This window comes from Hydractinia symbiolongicarpus, chromosome 9 (assembly GCF_029227915.1).
Source record: "Hydractinia symbiolongicarpus strain clone_291-10 chromosome 9, HSymV2.1, whole genome shotgun sequence".
NCBI lineage: Eukaryota > Metazoa > Cnidaria > Hydrozoa > Anthoathecata > Hydractiniidae > Hydractinia > Hydractinia symbiolongicarpus.
The window spans coordinates 11,200,435-11,218,647 of NC_079883.1; the positions used below are offsets into that span (position 1 = coordinate 11,200,435).

Sequence of the window (18,213 nt, forward strand, 5' to 3'; positions counted from 1 at the left end):
AGCCTGCCACAAAGAAAGCCTCGGCTAAGAAACCAGCAGCTAAGAAACCCACAAAGAAGCCTGTTGCTAAAAAACCTGCAGCAAAGAAGGTCAAAAAGACTCCCAAAAAGGCAGCAAAGAAGACCGCAAAAAAATAATTTGTGTGTATCTGGCTATTACATTAACAAACGGCTATTTTTATAGCCACACATTTACAAAAAAACATTATCTTGGTACAAAGTTAAACTTGTTTAAGTCACTTAAACAGTTAAAAAAGAGTAATTTTAAGATTAGATTCCCTAAGTTTAAGTATTTTCGTTTTTAAATTTCTTATTTTCTTGCTTTTACTTTTCTTGCCCTTCATATTTTTAACATTGTCAAACTTTATGTAGCATAAAATTTTTATGTAGCATAAAATTTAAACAGAAAGCAGAACAAAGTTTGATATAAAAAGCTAGCCGTAATATTTTTTATGGATGTGTGGCTATAAAAATAGCCGTTTTTTGTTTGGTAAGATGCTTAGGCACGTTCCCCACGAATTCTTCTTGCCAACTGGATGTCTTTAGGCATGATTGTAACTCGTTTTGCGTGAATGGCACACAAGTTAGTATCCTCGAACAAGCCAACAAGGTACGCTTCAGAAGCCTCTTGCAGAGCCATAACGGCTGTGCTCTGGAATCGCAGATCTGTTTTGAAGTCCTGAGCAATTTCTCGCACAAGACGCTGGAAAGGCAACTTGCGGATCAAGAGCTCGGTTGACTTCTGGTATCTTCTGATTTCTCTGAGAGCAACTGTACCAGGTCTGTAACGATGTGGTTTTTTCACTCCTCCAGTAGCTGGTGCGCTTTTCCTCGCAGCTTTAGTGGCGAGTTGTTTTCGTGGAGCCTTTCCTCCAGTAGATTTACGTGCAGTTTGCTTTGTACGAGCCATATTTTAAGAAGTCGATGTAGTACGGATACACAAGACGGTCTAAAATGCACTATCGCGCCAAAGTTTTATTTCTCATATTGATTGACAGCTAAGGTTCAAAACAAACCATTTGATTGGTGCTAAGAAAGTAATTTCTGATTGGCTGCATAATGACATTACGCTCATTACTTTAACATTTTTATAAAATCTGTGTTTTTTGGCTACGGGAAAACGGCTGTATCTTCTGATACACAAAAGCTTTTGACTTTTTTTTTTTTTAGTAAGTAGCAGAAGGTTTGGCGAATTCCAACGATGCCAAATTTATTGCCTTACTGAAACATTAAGACCACGAATTTTTAAAAAAACTACAGTTTTACTTAAAAAAATGTACAAAATGTTCGGAACATTTTGTAATGACGCAACTCTATTGGTTAATTAGGGTGTTTCCACGAGCAGTAGGTAATTTTATGGCCTCTTTTTAAAGCTGTCTGAATTCTGTTAACTCAAACGTTGTTTTTGTACTCGTTCTGTACGCAACTATATCAATATGTCTGGACGCGGAAAAGGAGGTAAAGGATTGGGAAAAGGAGGTGCTAAACGTCACCGAAAAATTCTTCGTGATAACATTCAGGGAATCACAAAACCTGCTATTCGACGTCTTGCTCGACGAGGTGGTGTCAAACGTATCTCTGGCCTTATCTATGAGGAAACCAGAGGTGTACTGAAGGTTTTCTTAGAGAATGTTATTCGTGATGCTGTAACCTACACAGACGACGCTAAACGCAAGACCGTTACCGCTATGGATGTTGTTTATGCCTTAAAACGTCAAGGAAGAACTCTTTACGGATTCGGAGGTTAAGCGTTGTCATTGCTCAACAAAAACGGCTATTTTTATAGCCACAAATCTTTTAAAACATTACTTTGTGCACGCTTCCAAATTACACAATGTGTAAAGTCTTGTCACAGTTACATTTATTGCTATACGATACTATGTCATATATGACACAAAAAAAATTTAGAAATACTTTGTAGGGTTAATTTGCCTGGGAGTGTTTCCGTGAAAAGCTGGGTTAAGTTAAATGTAAGCAATAACATGGATCAATGTACTTGTCTTTTCTGCAAGTACAGCTAATAATACGTATGAAAAGTGAAGCTAATCCACACACACACATGGGGAAGTATTTTAAATGTAGGCTAGTGTTCTTAAGCACATTATTTAGAAGTTTTATTAACTTCGGTTAACTTGTAGTGACGCCAAGTAAATGTTTTTTTAAAGATGTGTGGTCTTAAAAAAGACCGTTTGTGTTTGGTAGACGTTGGTTTACTTGCTGCTTGTGTATTTTGTGACGGCTTTTGTTCCTTCACTGACTGCGTGTTTTGCAAGTTCTCCAGGCAAGAGAAGACGTACTGCGGTTTGAATTTCACGAGAAGAGATGGTCGACTTTTTGTTTTGAAGAGCCAAACGCGAAGCTTCGGAAGCAATGCGCTCAAAGATGTCGTTGACAAATGAGTTCATGATGCTCATAGCTTTGCTTGAAACTCCGACATCTGGGTGAACTTGTTTCAAAACATTGTAGATGTAAATAGCATAACTTTCCTTTCTCTTTCTCTTGCGTTTCTTTTCACCAGTTCCACCAATCTTTCCTCCTTTTTTGCCGGCTCTTTTTTCACCTTTCTTGGCTACTTTAGGTGCCTGTTTTCCTCCTTTAGCTGCTGCGTCAGACATGGTTAAAAATTTTTGCTACTTAACTTGTAAATAAGCATTAAACTGCAAGTCAAAACTTTTTGTTTATAAGTAAAAAAATCGGATCGAATTCGATCCGAAAACGCCGATACGCAATTTAATTGGTTAAAAAAAAAATCTTTTGTTTAATACTTAATTATGATTGGTTAAAAAAACATGATTTCGATCCTATTTTTATGATGAAAAAACGAGTAAAGTTTATTTCGTTAACACTTACGTTAAATATTCGTACGTTTTTGTATTAACTTACAAATCAAATCGCAGTTATGTCTGGACGTGGAAAAGGTGGAAAAGCTAAGGCTAAAGCCAAGACAAGATCCTCAAGAGCTGGACTTCAATTTCCAGTCGGTAGAGTGCATAGATTCCTTCGTAGAGGGCACTATGCTAACCGAATTGGATCTGGAGCACCAGTTTACTTAGCAGCCGTCTTGGAATATTTATCTGCTGAGATATTGGAGTTGGCTGGTAACGCAGCAAGAGACAACAAAAAAGCTAGGATTATTCCAAGACATTTACAATTGGCTGTTCGTAATGATGAAGAATTAAACAAACTTTTGAGCGGTGTAACCATTGCAGCTGGTGGTGTTTTGCCAAACATTCAAGCTGTCTTACTCCCAAAGAAGAACGACAAAGGACAGAAGAAGTAAACCGCTACACTCAGAAAACAACGGCTATTTTTATAGCCACACATCTTTAAAAAAACATTGTTTTTTTCACAAAACTATAACCTTAAAGTCTAATAGATAATCCATGCATACGCCTTGTCCTAAGTAACTCAAAGAAATTAAATAAAAAAATTTGATCACAACGTCAAAATAAATTGCACGTATTTGCCCCTACTAATGTCTACGGCCATACCACGATGAACACACCCGTTCTCGTCTGATCACGGAAGTTAAGCATCGTCGGGCCGGGATAGTACTTGGATGGGGGACCGCCTGGGAACTCCCGGTGTCGTAGGCTTTTCATTTTCATTTGTTGCCTTTTCATTTCAATGGTGCTGTGATATATTTCTTGTTATAACAATTAAGGAACGTGGCGGTTGTTGAAAGTGTTTCCTATGACATTTTCCTACGACATTTTCAGGTGATAGTACGAGAAAAAAGAGCTTTCAAATGCATACAAACTCGATCTATTGCCGATCATCCAATAACCCTGACGGAATGGCAAATAAAATAAAATTCCGCCGCCTTCCGAGGACTTATATCGCAATCACGTTTCGTAACAGCCAAGCGAGGTTTTACCTTAGCGTTTAAGTCACCACCGACATTTGGCCGCGCAACTTTTCTAAGCTCATTCATTTTGACTTAAGGAGGGGGCGAGCGCGGACGCAGGCCCCCACTACCAGAAATTGTACGGTCGAGTTACTGACGTTTGCAGTAATCGCAGAGGTCAGCCCAAGCGTAGTGCAATGCAAGAGCCTCACTCTGGAAGAAAACCCTCATTGATCAGTCTTTACTTCCCCGTCAGGTAAGTATGAGTTGGAACTGCACCGTAGCATGAGGGTACCCTTCAAAGTTTGTTAATGCTTGTGGCTTGAGTGTGTTATAAACTGCCGTGTCGCGGGGCATAGGCTGTATTCTCCCCCAGTGTACGCGTTTTGTTCCCGCCGTAGACTATGCAGAGTGCCGTCGGAAAGAGGACTGCTATTATTCTTTTATTGCTTATGTGGGCCGCCATCGGTAATAGTGCAACACCAAGGCAACCCGTGGTCACGGCGTGAATGAATCCACCTCCATGACCCAAGGCCAAAAATCAGATTAATATACTGACCATTCAGAGAATGGCCTACCAGATATTAAACTGATAAGAACAGATACTACACTTGATCTTAGCCATTAGGCCGAGAAGCGATAAAGAACAAGCGTTGCCATGATAGGCATCGTCCACACACCGTAACTGCTTGTGGAGCATGTCACGTTACTGTAAAGCTTACAACTGTCACCGCGTACGGATGGACGGCGACATAGTAAAAATCACGGCTGTTGATTTAGCCGTAGGATGGAGAGCGACTGTAGCGAGTGGATGGTAACTTACATGAATGCTAACAAAGGCGACGATACTAAGTGCGTGATATTACTTTCCAATATGACTGCGTACATTCCGTTTATCAACGCATTACGCCAGAACGTGCGCGCGCGTTACACAGTAGACCATGCAGCCGAAATGCGACAGTGCGACCCTGCCAGGAGTCGAACCTGGAATCCCCTGATTCGTAGTCAGATGCCTTATCCATTGGGCCACAGGGCCATGCTTATGACTTCGCCCCATCGTTATTTTGGCTTGCGCATTCGTTTTACTTACGACAGAATTCTTCGTGTTTGTAGCCATGAAAGAAAGGGACTTCTGTGAGTGAATTTTTTTACTGTGGTCTAATAAAAAAGTCGAAACGCAGTGCCCAATATATGAATTGCTCCTAATAGCCGGAAACAGGCCGTGTCGATGATGTAGGCCGACATACGCAACGCAAACCAAAGAACGCTTTATGAAAATCCTAACACGGGCGCGGAAGAAGCCCAAATTAACAGAGTAGATGTAATGCTGAAGACCTCAAACTCCAGCAGCTTCTCTTTCAGACTATTGCGTCGTGCTACAAATAAAAATTAACATGCTTTCGCATAGTCGCGGCACCCAAAACGGACATTATACGATGTACAGAAACACACATTTCTGTTTTCGCGCCAAATCAATTCCCGGGAGTGGTACTTTTACGTCCGCATACTTCGCACCGTCTTAAATTATATCTCATTTACACGGTAATGTTTAGTATACTTCTACTGTGATAACAAGCATCGTTTATCGTTGGATTGTTGTAAGAAAACATTAAAAATGAGTGAAGCAGCTTCTCCAAAGAAAATCGCACCCAAGAAGAAACCTGCTGCAAAGAAGACAGCTGATCACCCTAAATATGTGGACATGATCAAGGCTGCTATCGCTACCCTAAAGGAACGCGGTGGTTCATCTCGCCAAGCTATTACAAAATATATTCATGCAAATTACAAAGTTGCTGAAAACTCAGATCATCATCTGAAAATGGCTCTTAAACGAGGAGTAACATCAGGCGATTTGATTCAAACTAAAGGCACTGGTGCTTCTGGATCATTCAAGCTAGGTCAGGTAAAAAAAGAAAAACCTAAGAAAAAGGCCGCAGCAAAAAAGCCAACGGCAAAGAAGCCTACTGCAAAGAAAAGTACACCAAAAAAGAAGCCAGCAAAGAAGAGCACGCCAAAGAAAGCAGCAAAGAAGCCTGCCACAAAGAAAGCCTCGGCTAAGAAACCAGCAGCTAAGAAACCCACAAAGAAGCCTGTTGCTAAAAAACCTGCAGCAAAGAAGGTCAAAAAGACTCCCAAAAAGGCAGCAAAGAAGACCGCAAAAAAATAATTTGTGTGTATCTGGCTATTACATTAACAAACGGCTATTTTTATAGCCACACATTTACAAAAAAACATTATCTTGGTACAAAGTTAAACTTGTTTAAGTCACTTAAACAGTTAAAAAAGAGTAATTTTAAGATTAGATTCCCTAAGTTTAAGTATTTTCGTTTTTAAATTTCTTATTTTCTTGCTTTTACTTTTCTTGCCCTTCATATTTTTAACATTGTCAAACTTTATGTAGCATAAAATTTTTATGTAGCATAAAATTTAAACAGAAAGCAGAACAAAGTTTGATATAAAAAGCTAGCCGTAATATTTTTTATGGATGTGTGGCTATAAAAATAGCCGTTTTTTGTTTGGTAAGATGCTTAGGCACGTTCCCCACGAATTCTTCTTGCCAACTGGATGTCTTTAGGCATGATTGTAACTCGTTTTGCGTGAATGGCACACAAGTTAGTATCCTCGAACAAGCCAACAAGGTACGCTTCAGAAGCCTCTTGCAGAGCCATAACGGCTGTGCTCTGGAATCGCAGATCTGTTTTGAAGTCCTGAGCAATTTCTCGCACAAGACGCTGGAAAGGCAACTTGCGGATCAAGAGCTCGGTTGACTTCTGGTATCTTCTGATTTCTCTGAGAGCAACTGTACCAGGTCTGTAACGATGTGGTTTTTTCACTCCTCCAGTAGCTGGTGCGCTTTTCCTCGCAGCTTTAGTGGCGAGTTGTTTTCGTGGAGCCTTTCCTCCAGTAGATTTACGTGCAGTTTGCTTTGTACGAGCCATATTTTAAGAAGTCGATGTAGTACGGATACACAAGACGGTCTAAAATGCACTATCGCGCCAAAGTTTTATTTCTCATATTGATTGACAGCTAAGGTTCAAAACAAACCATTTGATTGGTGCTAAGAAAGTAATTTCTGATTGGCTGCATAATGACATTACGCTCATTACTTTAACATTTTTATAAAATCTGTGTTTTTTGGCTACGGGAAAACGGCTGTATCTTCTGATACACAAAAGCTTTTGACTTTTTTTTTTTTTAGTAAGTAGCAGAAGGTTTGGCGAATTCCAACGATGCCAAATTTATTGCCTTACTGAAACATTAAGACCACGAATTTTTAAAAAAACTACAGTTTTACTTAAAAAAATGTACAAAATGTTCGGAACATTTTGTAATGACGCAACTCTATTGGTTAATTAGGGTGTTTCCACGAGCAGTAGGTAATTTTATGGCCTCTTTTTAAAGCTGTCTGAATTCTGTTAACTCAAACGTTGTTTTTGTACTCGTTCTGTACGCAACTATATCAATATGTCTGGACGCGGAAAAGGAGGTAAAGGATTGGGAAAAGGAGGTGCTAAACGTCACCGAAAAATTCTTCGTGATAACATTCAGGGAATCACAAAACCTGCTATTCGACGTCTTGCTCGACGAGGTGGTGTCAAACGTATCTCTGGCCTTATCTATGAGGAAACCAGAGGTGTACTGAAGGTTTTCTTAGAGAATGTTATTCGTGATGCTGTAACCTACACAGAGCACGCTAAACGCAAGACCGTTACCGCTATGGATGTTGTTTATGCCTTAAAACGTCAAGGAAGAACTCTTTACGGATTCGGAGGTTAAGCGTTGTCATTGCTCAACAAAAACGGCTATTTTTATAGCCACAAATCTTTTAAAACATTACTTTGTGCACGCTTCCAAATTACACAATGTGTAAAGTCTTGTCACAGTTACATTTATTGCTATACGATACTATGTCATATATGACACAAAAAAAATTTAGAAATACTTTGTAGGGTTAATTTGCCTGGGAGTGTTTCCGTGAAAAGCTGGGTTAAGTTAAATGTAAGCAATAACATGGATCAATGTACTTGTCTTTTCTGCAAGTACAGCTAATAATACGTATGAAAAGTGAAGCTAATCCACACACACACATGGGGAAGTATTTTAAATGTAGGCTAGTGTTCTTAAGCACATTATTTAGAAGTTTTATTAACTTCGGTTAACTTGTAGTGACGCCAAGTAAATGTTTTTTTAAAGATGTGTGGTCTTAAAAAAGACCGTTTGTGTTTGGTAGACGTTGGTTTACTTGCTGCTTGTGTATTTTGTGACGGCTTTTGTTCCTTCACTGACTGCGTGTTTTGCAAGTTCTCCAGGCAAGAGAAGACGTACTGCGGTTTGAATTTCACGAGAAGAGATGGTCGACTTTTTGTTTTGAAGAGCCAAACGCGAAGCTTCGGAAGCAATGCGCTCAAAGATGTCGTTGACAAATGAGTTCATGATGCTCATAGCTTTGCTTGAAACTCCGACATCTGGGTGAACTTGTTTCAAAACATTGTAGATGTAAATAGCATAACTTTCCTTTCTCTTTCTCTTGCGTTTCTTTTCACCAGTTCCACCAATCTTTCCTCCTTTTTTGCCGGCTCTTTTTTCACCTTTCTTGGCTACTTTAGGTGCCTGTTTTCCTCCTTTAGCTGCTGCGTCAGACATGGTTAAAAATTTTTGCTACTTAACTTGTAAATAAGCATTAAACTGCAAGTCAAAACTTTTTGTTTATAAGTAAAAAAATCGGATCGAATTCGATCCGAAAACGCCGATACGCAATTTAATTGGTTAAAAAAAAAATCTTTTGTTTAATACTTAATTATGATTGGTTAAAAAAACATGATTTCGATCCTATTTTTATGATGAAAAAACGAGTAAAGTTTATTTCGTTAACACTTACGTTAAATATTCGTACGTTTTTGTATTAACTTACAAATCAAATCGCAGTTATGTCTGGACGTGGAAAAGGTGGAAAAGCTAAGGCTAAAGCCAAGACAAGATCCTCAAGAGCTGGACTTCAATTTCCAGTCGGTAGAGTGCATAGATTCCTTCGTAGAGGGCACTATGCTAACCGAATTGGATCTGGAGCACCAGTTTACTTAGCAGCCGTCTTGGAATATTTATCTGCTGAGATATTGGAGTTGGCTGGTAACGCAGCAAGAGACAACAAAAAAGCTAGGATTATTCCAAGACATTTACAATTGGCTGTTCGTAATGATGAAGAATTAAACAAACTTTTGAGCGGTGTAACCATTGCAGCTGGTGGTGTTTTGCCAAACATTCAAGCTGTCTTACTCCCAAAGAAGAACGACAAAGGACAGAAGAAGTAAACCGCTACACTCAGAAAACAACGGCTATTTTTATAGCCACACATCTTTAAAAAAACATTGTTTTTTTCACAAAACTATAACCTTAAAGTCTAATAGATAATCCATGCATACGCCTTGTCCTAAGTAACTCAAAGAAATTAAATAAAAAAATTTGATCACAACGTCAAAATAAATTGCACGTATTTGCCCCTACTAATGTCTACGGCCATACCACGATGAACACACCCGTTCTCGTCTGATCACGGAAGTTAAGCATCGTCGGGCCGGGATAGTACTTGGATGGGGGACCGCCTGGGAACTCCCGGTGTCGTAGGCTTTTCATTTTCATTTGTTGCCTTTTCATTTCAATGGTGCTGTGATATATTTCTTGTTATAACAATTAAGGAACGTGGCGGTTGTTGAAAGTGTTTCCTATGACATTTTCCTACGACATTTTCAGGTGATAGTACGAGAAAAAAGAGCTTTCAAATGCATACAAACTCGATCTATTGCCGATCATCCAATAACCCTGACGGAATGGCAAATAAAATAAAATTCCGCCGCCTTCCGAGGACTTATATCGCAATCACGTTTCGTAACAGCCAAGCGAGGTTTTACCTTAGCGTTTAAGTCACCACCGACATTTGGCCGCGCAACTTTTCTAAGCTCATTCATTTTGACTTAAGGAGGGGGCGAGCGCGGACGCAGGCCCCCACTACCAGAAATTGTACGGTCGAGTTACTGACGTTTGCAGTAATCGCAGAGGTCAGCCCAAGCGTAGTGCAATGCAAGAGCCTCACTCTGGAAGAAAACCCTCATTGATCAGTCTTTACTTCCCCGTCAGGTAAGTATGAGTTGGAACTGCACCGTAGCATGAGGGTACCCTTCAAAGTTTGTTAATGCTTGTGGCTTGAGTGTGTTATAAACTGCCGTGTCGCGGGGCATAGGCTGTATTCTCCCCCAGTGTACGCGTTTTGTTCCCGCCGTAGACTATGCAGAGTGCCGTCGGAAAGAGGACTGCTATTATTCTTTTATTGCTTATGTGGGCCGCCATCGGTAATAGTGCAACACCAAGGCAACCCGTGGTCACGGCGTGAATGAATCCACCTCCATGACCCAAGGCCAAAAATCAGATTAATATACTGACCATTCAGAGAATGGCCTACCAGATATTAAACTGATAAGAACAGATACTACACTTGATCTTAGCCATTAGGCCGAGAAGCGATAAAGAACAAGCGTTGCCATGATAGGCATCGTCCACACACCGTAACTGCTTGTGGAGCATGTCACGTTACTGTAAAGCTTACAACTGTCACCGCGTACGGATGGACGGCGACATAGTAAAAATCACGGCTGTTGATTTAGCCGTAGGATGGAGAGCGACTGTAGCGAGTGGATGGTAACTTACATGAATGCTAACAAAGGCGACGATACTAAGTGCGTGATATTACTTTCCAATATGACTGCGTACATTCCGTTTATCAACGCATTACGCCAGAACGTGCGCGCGCGTTACACAGTAGACCATGCAGCCGAAATGCGACAGTGCGACCCTGCCAGGAGTCGAACCTGGAATCCCCTGATTCGTAGTCAGATGCCTTATCCATTGGGCCACAGGGCCATGCTTATAACTTCGCCCCATCGTTATTTTGGCTTGCGCATTCGTTTTACTTACGACAGAATTCTTCGTGTTTGTAGCCATGAAAGAAAGGGACTTCTGTGAGTGAATTTTTTTACTGTGGTCTAATAAAAAAGTCGAAACGCAGTGCCCAATATATGAATTGCTCCTAATAGCCGGAAACAGGCCGTGTCGATGATGTAGGCCGACATACGCAACGCAAACCAAAGAACGCTTTATGAAAATCCTAACACGGGCGCGGAAGAAGCCCAAATTAACAGAGTAGATGTAATGCTGAAGACCTCAAACTCCAGCAGCTTCTCTTTCAGACTATTGCGTCGTGCTACAAATAAAAATTAACATGCTTTCGCATAGTCGCGGCACCCAAAACGGACATTATACGATGTACAGAAACACACATTTCTGTTTTCGCGCCAAATCAATTCCCGGGAGTGGTACTTTTACGTCCGCATACTTCGCACCGTCTTAAATTATATCTCATTTACACGGTAATGTTTAGTATACTTCTACTGTGATAACAAGCATCGTTTATCGTTGGATTGTTGTAAGAAAACATTAAAAATGAGTGAAGCAGCTTCTCCAAAGAAAATCGCACCCAAGAAGAAACCTGCTGCAAAGAAGACAGCTGATCACCCTAAATATGTGGACATGATCAAGGCTGCTATCGCTACCCTAAAGGAACGCGGTGGTTCATCTCGCCAAGCTATTACAAAATATATTCATGCAAATTACAAAGTTGCTGAAAACTCAGATCATCATCTGAAAATGGCTCTTAAACGAGGAGTAACATCAGGCGATTTGATTCAAACTAAAGGCACTGGTGCTTCTGGATCATTCAAGCTAGGTCAGGTAAAAAAAGAAAAACCTAAGAAAAAGGCCGCAGCAAAAAAGCCAACGGCAAAGAAGCCTACTGCAAAGAAAAGTACACCAAAAAAGAAGCCAGCAAAGAAGAGCACGCCAAAGAAAGCAGCAAAGAAGCCTGCCACAAAGAAAGCCTCGGCTAAGAAACCAGCAGCTAAGAAACCCACAAAGAAGCCTGTTGCTAAAAAACCTGCAGCAAAGAAGGTCAAAAAGACTCCCAAAAAGGCAGCAAAGAAGACCGCAAAAAAATAATTTGTGTGTATCTGGCTATTACATTAACAAACGGCTATTTTTATAGCCACACATTTACAAAAAAACATTATCTTGGTACAAAGTTAAACTTGTTTAAGTCACTTAAACAGTTAAAAAAGAGTAATTTTAAGATTAGATTCCCTAAGTTTAAGTATTTTCGTTTTTAAATTTCTTATTTTCTTGCTTTTACTTTTCTTGCCCTTCATATTTTTAACATTGTCAAACTTTATGTAGCATAAAATTTTTATGTAGCATAAAATTTAAACAGAAAGCAGAACAAAGTTTGATATAAAAAGCTAGCCGTAATATTTTTTATGGATGTGTGGCTATAAAAATAGCCGTTTTTTGTTTGGTAAGATGCTTAGGCACGTTCCCCACGAATTCTTCTTGCCAACTGGATGTCTTTAGGCATGATTGTAACTCGTTTTGCGTGAATGGCACACAAGTTAGTATCCTCGAACAAGCCAACAAGGTACGCTTCAGAAGCCTCTTGCAGAGCCATAACGGCTGTGCTCTGGAATCGCAGATCTGTTTTGAAGTCCTGAGCAATTTCTCGCACAAGACGCTGGAAAGGCAACTTGCGGATCAAGAGCTCGGTTGACTTCTGGTATCTTCTGATTTCTCTGAGAGCAACTGTACCAGGTCTGTAACGATGTGGTTTTTTCACTCCTCCAGTAGCTGGTGCGCTTTTCCTCGCAGCTTTAGTGGCGAGTTGTTTTCGTGGAGCCTTTCCTCCAGTAGATTTACGTGCAGTTTGCTTTGTACGAGCCATATTTTAAGAAGTCGATGTAGTACGGATACACAAGACGGTCTAAAATGCACTATCGCGCCAAAGTTTTATTTCTCATATTGATTGACAGCTAAGGTTCAAAACAAACCATTTGATTGGTGCTAAGAAAGTAATTTCTGATTGGCTGCATAATGACATTACGCTCATTACTTTAACATTTTTATAAAATCTGTGTTTTTTGGCTACGGGAAAACGGCTGTATCTTCTGATACACAAAAGCTTTTGACTTTTTTTTTTTTTAGTAAGTAGCAGAAGGTTTGGCGAATTCCAACGATGCCAAATTTATTGCCTTACTGAAACATTAAGACCACGAATTTTTAAAAAAACTACAGTTTTACTTAAAAAAATGTACAAAATGTTCGGAACATTTTGTAATGACGCAACTCTATTGGTTAATTAGGGTGTTTCCACGAGCAGTAGGTAATTTTATGGCCTCTTTTTAAAGCTGTCTGAATTCTGTTAACTCAAACGTTGTTTTTGTACTCGTTCTGTACGCAACTATATCAATATGTCTGGACGCGGAAAAGGAGGTAAAGGATTGGGAAAAGGAGGTGCTAAACGTCACCGAAAAATTCTTCGTGATAACATTCAGGGAATCACAAAACCTGCTATTCGACGTCTTGCTCGACGAGGTGGTGTCAAACGTATCTCTGGCCTTATCTATGAGGAAACCAGAGGTGTACTGAAGGTTTTCTTAGAGAATGTTATTCGTGATGCTGTAACCTACACAGAGCACGCTAAACGCAAGACCGTTACCGCTATGGATGTTGTTTATGCCTTAAAACGTCAAGGAAGAACTCTTTACGGATTCGGAGGTTAAGCGTTGTCATTGCTCAACAAAAACGGCTATTTTTATAGCCACAAATCTTTTAAAACATTACTTTGTGCACGCTTCCAAATTACACAATGTGTAAAGTCTTGTCACAGTTACATTTATTGCTATACGATACTATGTCATATATGACACAAAAAAAATTTAGAAATACTTTGTAGGGTTAATTTGCCTGGGAGTGTTTCCGTGAAAAGCTGGGTTAAGTTAAATGTAAGCAATAACATGGATCAATGTACTTGTCTTTTCTGCAAGTACAGCTAATAATACGTATGAAAAGTGAAGCTAATCCACACACACACATGGGGAAGTATTTTAAATGTAGGCTAGTGTTCTTAAGCACATTATTTAGAAGTTTTATTAACTTCGGTTAACTTGTAGTGACGCCAAGTAAATGTTTTTTTAAAGATGTGTGGTCTTAAAAAAGACCGTTTGTGTTTGGTAGACGTTGGTTTACTTGCTGCTTGTGTATTTTGTGACGGCTTTTGTTCCTTCACTGACTGCGTGTTTTGCAAGTTCTCCAGGCAAGAGAAGACGTACTGCGGTTTGAATTTCACGAGAAGAGATGGTCGACTTTTTGTTTTGAAGAGCCAAACGCGAAGCTTCGGAAGCAATGCGCTCAAAGATGTCGTTGACAAATGAGTTCATGATGCTCATAGCTTTGCTTGAAACTCCGACATCTGGGTGAACTTGTTTCAAAACATTGTAGATGTAAATAGCATAACTTTCCTTTCTCTTTCTCTTGCGTTTCTTTTCACCAGTTCCACCAATCTTTCCTCCTTTTTTGCCGGCTCTTTTTTCACCTTTCTTGGCTACTTTAGGTGCCTGTTTTCCTCCTTTAGCTGCTGCGTCAGACATGGTTAAAAATTTTTGCTACTTAACTTGTAAATAAGCATTAAACTGCAAGTCAAAACTTTTTGTTTATAAGTAAAAAAATCGGATCGAATTCGATCCGAAAACGCCGATACGCAATTTAATTGGTTAAAAAAAAAATCTTTTGTTTAATACTTAATTATGATTGGTTAAAAAAACATGATTTCGATCCTATTTTTATGATGAAAAAACGAGTAAAGTTTATTTCGTTAACACTTACGTTAAATATTCGTACGTTTTTGTATTAACTTACAAATCAAATCGCAGTTATGTCTGGACGTGGAAAAGGTGGAAAAGCTAAGGCTAAAGCCAAGACAAGATCCTCAAGAGCTGGACTTCAATTTCCAGTCGGTAGAGTGCATAGATTCCTTCGTAGAGGGCACTATGCTAACCGAATTGGATCTGGAGCACCAGTTTACTTAGCAGCCGTCTTGGAATATTTATCTGCTGAGATATTGGAGTTGGCTGGTAACGCAGCAAGAGACAACAAAAAAGCTAGGATTATTCCAAGACATTTACAATTGGCTGTTCGTAATGATGAAGAATTAAACAAACTTTTGAGCGGTGTAACCATTGCAGCTGGTGGTGTTTTGCCAAACATTCAAGCTGTCTTACTCCCAAAGAAGAACGACAAAGGACAGAAGAAGTAAACCGCTACACTCAGAAAACAACGGCTATTTTTATAGCCACACATCTTTAAAAAAACATTGTTTTTTTCACAAAACTATAACCTTAAAGTCTAATAGATAATCCATGCATACGCCTTGTCCTAAGTAACTCAAAGAAATTAAATAAAAAAATTTGATCACAACGTCAAAATAAATTGCACGTATTTGCCCCTACTAATGTCTACGGCCATACCACGATGAACACACCCGTTCTCGTCTGATCACGAAAGTTAAGCATCGTCGGGCCGGGATAGTACTTGGATGGGGGACCGCCTGGGAACTCCCGGTGTCGTAGGCTTTTCATTTTCATTTGTTGCCTTTTCATTTCAATGGTGCTGTGATATATTTCTTGTTATAACAATTAAGGAACGTGGCGGTTGTTGAAAGTGTTTCCTATGACATTTTCCTACGACATTTTCAGGTGATAGTACGAGAAAAAAGAGCTTTCAAATGCATACAAACTCGATCTATTGCCGATCATCCAATAACCCTGACGGAATGGCAAATAAAATAAAATTCCGCCGCCTTCCGAGGACTTATATCGCAATCACGTTTCGTAACAGCCAAGCGAGGTTTTACCTTAGCGTTTAAGTCACCACCGACATTTGGCCGCGCAACTTTTCTAAGCTCATTCATTTTGACTTAAGGAGGGGGCGAGCGCGGACGCAGGCCCCCACTACCAGAAATTGTACGGTCGAGTTACTGACGTTTGCAGTAATCGCAGAGGTCAGCCCAAGCGTAGTGCAATGCAAGAGCCTCACTCTGGAAGAAAACCCTCATTGATCAGTCTTTACTTCCCCGTCAGGTAAGTATGAGTTGGAACTGCACCGTAGCATGAGGGTACCCTTCAAAGTTTGTTAATGCTTGTGGCTTGAGTGTGTTATAAACTGCCGTGTCGCGGGGCATAGGCTGTATTCTCCCCCAGTGTACGCGTTTTGTTCCCGCCGTAGACTATGCAGAGTGCCGTCGGAAAGAGGACTGCTATTATTCTTTTATTGCTTATGTGGGCCGCCATCGGTAATAGTGCAACACCAAGGCAACCCGTGGTCACGGCGTGAATGAATCCACCTCCATGACCCAAGGCCAAAAATCAGATTAATATACTGACCATTCAGAGAATGGCCTACCAGATATTAAACTGATAAGAACAGATACTACACTTGATCTTAGCCATTAGGCCGAGAAGCGATAAAGAACAAGCGTTGCCATGATAGGCATCGTCCACACACCGTAACTGCTTGTGGAGCATGTCACGTTACTGTAAAGCTTACAACTGTCACCGCGTACGGATGGACGGCGACATAGTAAAAATCACGGCTGTTGATTTAGCCGTAGGATGGAGAGCGACTGTAGCGAGTGGATGGTAACTTACATGAATGCTAACAAAGGCGACGATACTAAGTGCGTGATATTACTTTCCAATATGACTGCGTACATTCCGTTTATCAACGCATTACGCCAGAACGTGCGCGCGCGTTACACAGTAGACCATGCAGCCGAAATGCGACAGTGCGACCCTGCCAGGAGTCGAACCTGGAATCCCCTGATTCGTAGTCAGATGCCTTATCCATTGGGCCACAGGGCCATGCTTATGACTTCGCCCCATCGTTATTTTGGCTTGCGCATTCGTTTTACTTACGACAGAATTCTTCGTGTTTGTAGCCATGAAAGAAAGGGACTTCTGTGAGTGAATTTTTTTACTGTGGTCTAATAAAAAAGTCGAAACGCAGTGCCCAATATATGAATTGCTCCTAATAGCCGGAAACAGGCCGTGTCGATGATGTAGGCCGACATACGCAACGCAAACCAAAGAACGCTTTATGAAAATCCTAACACGGGCGCGGAAGAAGCCCAAATTAACAGAGTAGATGTAATGCTGAAGACCTCAAACTCCAGCAGCTTCTCTTTCAGACTATTGCGTCGTGCTACAAATAAAAATTAACATGCTTTCGCATAGTCGCGGCACCCAAAACGGACATTATACGATGTACAGAAACACACATTTCTGTTTTCGCGCCAAATCAATTCCCGGGAGTGGTACTTTTACGTCCGCATACTTCGCACCGTCTTAAATTATATCTCATTTACACGGTAATGTTTAGTATACTTCTACTGTGATAACAAGCATCGTTTATCGTTGGATTGTTGTAAGAAAACATTAAAAATGAGTGAAGCAGCTTCTCCAAAGAAAATCGCACCCAAGAAGAAACCTGCTGCAAAGAAGACAGCTGATCACCCTAAATATGTGGACATGATCAAGGCTGCTATCGCTACCCTAAAGGAACGCGGTGGTTCATCTCGCCAAGCTATTACAAAATATATTCATGCAAATTACAAAGTTGCTGAAAACTCAGATCATCATCTGAAAATGGCTCTTAAACGAGGAGTAACATCAGGCGATTTGATTCAAACTAAAGGCACTGGTGCTTCTGGATCATTCAAGCTAGGTCAGGTAAAAAAAGAAAAACCTAAGAAAAAGGCCGCAGCAAAAAAGCCAACGGCAAAGAAGCCTACTGCAAAGAAAAGTACACCAAAAAAGAAGCCAGCAAAGAAGAGCACGCCAAAGAAAGCAGCAAAGAAGCCTGCCACAAAGAAAGCCTCGGCTAAGAAACCAGCAGCTAAGAAACCCACAAAGAAGCCTGTTGCTAAAAAACCTGCAGCAAAGAAGGTCAAAAAGACTCCCAAAAAGGCAGCAAAGAAGACCGCAAAAAAATAATTTGTGTGTATCTGGCTATTACATTAACAAACGGCTATTTTTATAGCCACACATTTACAAAAAAACATTATCTTGGTACAAAGTTAAACTTGTTTAAGTCACTTAAACAGTTAAAAAAGAGTAATTTTAAGATTAGATTCCCTAAGTTTAAGTATTTTCGTTTTTAAATTTCTTATTTTCTTGCTTTTACTTTTCTTGCCCTTCATATTTTTAACATTGTCAAACTTTATGTAGCATAAAATTTTTATGTAGCATAAAATTTAAACAGAAAGCAGAACAAAGTTTGATATAAAAAGCTAGCCGTAATATTTTTTATGGATGTGTGGCTATAAAAATAGCCGTTTTTTGTTTGGTAAGATGCTTAGGCACGTTCCCCACGAATTCTTCTTGCCAACTGGATGTCTTTAGGCATGATTGTAACTCGTTTTGCGTGAATGGCACACAAGTT

At 40.1% G+C, this 18,213-nt stretch overlaps 12 non-coding genes across 12 annotated transcripts; 3 read left to right on the forward strand and 9 right to left on the reverse strand.

Moving 5' to 3' along the window:
* Positions 1-3,476: 3,476 nt before the first annotated feature.
* Positions 3,477-3,595, forward strand: LOC130658283 (5S ribosomal RNA). Its single transcript, XR_008985500.1, has one exon. It is a non-coding gene; the product is annotated as a 5S ribosomal RNA (ribosomal RNA).
* Positions 3,596-3,945: 350 nt separating this feature from the next.
* LOC130660239 (U1 spliceosomal RNA) lies at positions 3,946-4,110 on the reverse strand. Its single transcript, XR_008987440.1, has one exon. It is a non-coding gene; the product is annotated as a U1 spliceosomal RNA (small nuclear RNA).
* Positions 4,111-4,295: 185 nt separating this feature from the next.
* On the reverse strand, positions 4,296-4,487 carry LOC130661281 (U2 spliceosomal RNA). Its single transcript, XR_008988475.1, has one exon. It is a non-coding gene; the product is annotated as a U2 spliceosomal RNA (small nuclear RNA).
* Positions 4,488-4,809: 322 nt separating this feature from the next.
* Positions 4,810-4,882, reverse strand: Trnar-acg (transfer RNA arginine (anticodon ACG)). The gene has a single exon. It is a non-coding gene; the product is annotated as a tRNA-Arg (tRNA).
* Positions 4,883-9,352: 4,470 nt separating this feature from the next.
* Positions 9,353-9,471, forward strand: LOC130658284 (5S ribosomal RNA). The gene has a single exon (XR_008985501.1). It is a non-coding gene; the product is annotated as a 5S ribosomal RNA (ribosomal RNA).
* A 350-nt stretch (positions 9,472-9,821) lies between these two features.
* LOC130660240 (U1 spliceosomal RNA) lies at positions 9,822-9,986 on the reverse strand. Its single transcript, XR_008987441.1, has one exon. It is a non-coding gene; the product is annotated as a U1 spliceosomal RNA (small nuclear RNA).
* A 185-nt stretch (positions 9,987-10,171) lies between these two features.
* Positions 10,172-10,363, reverse strand: LOC130661283 (U2 spliceosomal RNA). Its single transcript, XR_008988477.1, has one exon. It is a non-coding gene; the product is annotated as a U2 spliceosomal RNA (small nuclear RNA).
* Positions 10,364-10,685: 322 nt separating this feature from the next.
* Positions 10,686-10,758, reverse strand: Trnar-acg (transfer RNA arginine (anticodon ACG)). Its single transcript has one exon. It is a non-coding gene; the product is annotated as a tRNA-Arg (tRNA).
* Positions 10,759-15,228: 4,470 nt separating this feature from the next.
* Positions 15,229-15,347, forward strand: LOC130658932 (5S ribosomal RNA). The gene has a single exon (XR_008986144.1). It is a non-coding gene; the product is annotated as a 5S ribosomal RNA (ribosomal RNA).
* A 350-nt stretch (positions 15,348-15,697) lies between these two features.
* Positions 15,698-15,862, reverse strand: LOC130660241 (U1 spliceosomal RNA). Its single transcript, XR_008987442.1, has one exon. It is a non-coding gene; the product is annotated as a U1 spliceosomal RNA (small nuclear RNA).
* A 185-nt stretch (positions 15,863-16,047) lies between these two features.
* Positions 16,048-16,239, reverse strand: LOC130661285 (U2 spliceosomal RNA). The gene has a single exon (XR_008988478.1). It is a non-coding gene; the product is annotated as a U2 spliceosomal RNA (small nuclear RNA).
* A 322-nt stretch (positions 16,240-16,561) lies between these two features.
* On the reverse strand, positions 16,562-16,634 carry Trnar-acg (transfer RNA arginine (anticodon ACG)). Its single transcript has one exon. It is a non-coding gene; the product is annotated as a tRNA-Arg (tRNA).
* Positions 16,635-18,213: the final 1,579 nt, after the last annotated feature.